Source organism: Bos mutus, unplaced genomic scaffold (assembly GCF_027580195.1).
Source record: "Bos mutus isolate GX-2022 unplaced genomic scaffold, NWIPB_WYAK_1.1 CTG2240, whole genome shotgun sequence".
NCBI lineage: Eukaryota > Metazoa > Chordata > Mammalia > Artiodactyla > Bovidae > Bos > Bos mutus.
This window is the reverse complement of record NW_027219700.1, coordinates 586-3,213: the sequence shown is the minus strand read 5'-3', so window position 1 is coordinate 3,213 and position 2,628 is coordinate 586. Positions and strand designations below refer to the sequence as shown.

General features: G+C 38.9%; 1 long non-coding RNA gene across 1 annotated transcript; it reads right to left on the bottom strand.

The window, feature by feature from the left end:
• Positions 1-943: 943 nt before the first annotated feature.
• LOC138986873 (uncharacterized) lies at positions 944-2,062 on the bottom strand. The gene is made up of 2 exons (XR_011463473.1): positions 1,766-2,062; positions 944-1,495 (listed from the first exon to the last, which is right to left on the bottom strand). It is a non-coding gene; the product is annotated as an uncharacterized lncRNA (long non-coding RNA).
• Between the last annotated feature and the right edge of the window lie 566 nt (positions 2,063-2,628).

Below are 2,628 nucleotides of genomic sequence, written 5' to 3'. Positions count from 1 at the left end.
AGAGACTGAACTCTTTAGGATGTTGTATGACAGCTACTCTGCACATCCGTGGTGCAGACATCCAAAATTGAAGCCATCTGGAGTTAATTGGGACTAAAGTATAAAGCAAAGCCTTCGTATAAAAGAATTTTGTGAAACAAGGAAAATATGACTGTTTAGTAATTGCAGAGTGAAAATGCTCTATTCTCCAGGGTCACAGAAATGAGCAGGGAGCCACATCAGAAAGATTTAATGGTAAACTCCTATTAAACTCCTAGGAGTCGTCAAGAAAACCACCAAATACCTTTGTGTTTATTCCAGTATTGTTTACTACAGTGAGTAAAACAATCTTAAAAGCTAGTAAAATGGAATTAGCCCAAAAGTATGATAAAATCACACATTGGAATATCACCATTAGAATGTGTGATGTTGACCTGTAAATAATGTTGTGAAATAATTATTTCACAATATACTGTCAGGTAAAAATTCAGACTAGAAATATCCTATAAGGTATGAATCTCTAATAGAGTTTTTTTTTGACTAGTAAAATTGGTGAGTTATTTTGTTTTTAGCATTCCTTCTTTGCATATTCTATTTTCTACGTTAAACATACATAACTTTGTAATCACACATAGGGAATGTGACCAGGTGATGAGGTTAGTTCTGAGCAAACTGTAGGGTTTCATTTCTCCTTGGGGTGAAGATTTGTGGTAACAGTTACTCTATGCACATCATTCCAAGTCATTCACGGCACAGGTGAGGCAGGGCACAGGGAGGGTCCAAGAAGTGTCCTTTCAGAGATATTTCAGATCCACAATGATGGCCAGACTTAGCAATGCATAAATATTTGTGCAGTGAACCTAAAACTCTGACAACTCAGGTGCAGATTTAGTCAAATACTATTGAATTTTTTAAAGCCAAATTTCATACTTTAATAAAATCACTATTTAAAAGTTTTTTTAAAAAAAAAAAAACTTTGGCAAACGATCTTCTACAAGATAAAGAATTGAAGATAAAGGTATTTTTGATGAATGACACTTTGAGATATGCACTCTGAGCCAAAGATAGCATTTTCCTTACAGTGAGGTTTTCACTTCTAACCCCCTACCTTTTCCTGACCTTACCAAGAATCTCACTAAGGTGTTCATAGCTGGGGGACTCCACATGTTGACATCTGAGGTTTCTGTGGGGCTCCCTCAGGCAGCGGCATCACTGTGGTCTCTCAGAGCACAGAAATACACGGCTGAGTCCTCGAGCTGTGAGTCTGAGATGGTGAGGCTGATGGAACTCGTTGCTTTCTGGAAGTTCAAAAAATACTGATCTTTTGTTGTATTCAGCTCATTGTAAGAGTCCTGATGAATAAGGAAAATAATTTCCCCACTTGGTGGTTGCTTGTACCAGAATAAATAATAAGTATAGCTATTAGCTTCATATGCACAGTTCAAGGTTACATCCTCCTTCTCCAGCACAGAAATTTCTGACTGATTTTGAGTTACTTTCTGGGCCATGATGGATCCTAGAGAGAAGAAAAAAAATTATATATATATATATATATATATATATATATATATATGAGAGAGAAAGAGAGACAGAAAGGAAGAGGCTGATTCTCCTGGTGGAACTCAGAGGGCTTCAAGGAAAAACAGAGGATTAAGAGTTCTTTCTAATTCCTCTGCCAGTTAACCAACTCTCCTAAACCCCAACAGACAATAATAACCTGCCCTACCTCTACACATGGGAGCTGAGCAGAGCTGAGTCTGTTTGCGGTCATCCTTACCAGCCTTACCAAGGCAGACAGAGGCTATGACAGCTCTGAGCAGGCCAGGGAGCCCCATGCTGGATGTTCTTCCTCTGAGTGAAATGCTCTGTGGTCTCTCTCAAATTCGGTCGAGATGCCTGACCTGTGCCTGCCAGGGCACATGCACAGTGACTGAGCTGTGAGATGCTTCTGCATCAGAACAGGAAATGTAACTGGCTGATATCAGTTTGCCTGTGTCATGCCATGGCTTGTTGATGTGGTTGATGATTGTAACCTGCCTATTTAGACTTGAAAGTCACTTGGTCATATCTGACTCTTTGTGACTCCATGGACTGTAGCCCACCAGGCTCTTCTGTCCATGGGATTCTCCAGGCAAGAATATTGGAGTGGGTTGCCATGCTGTAATTAAATTAACAACAGTTACATCAGGGCTGCATGCATATTCAGTCAATGCATCTAGGATAGACATACGTTTTGTGACAAAACAATTTATTATGATTACAGTGACCTCTGAGAACAAATAGTCATCCATTTTTGTATAGCTCCTTTTTGGGGGGAGGGATCTGCAGCCCAAATCTACAGTGAAATAAGCTCACAAGTTTTTCTTTCATACAGAAAGATAAAACTGTTTACTCTCAATCATCATAACTTTTCTTCCTACACTCCAAGGCATGGGTTTCTGGGGAAATTTATGCTGGATAAAGGTCCTTTGTCTGTTTAATGCAATCATAGCAAGTTTCTGGTGGACAAAATTTGTCCAGCTTTATGTGTCTAACAGTAATCAATAATGTGTGCTAAAATAATCTTGCTTTTAAATATCCACCCTATAGTCAAAATGAGGACAAGCTCACCAGACCATACATTCTTATTTCCTTATATCAGAAATGTAG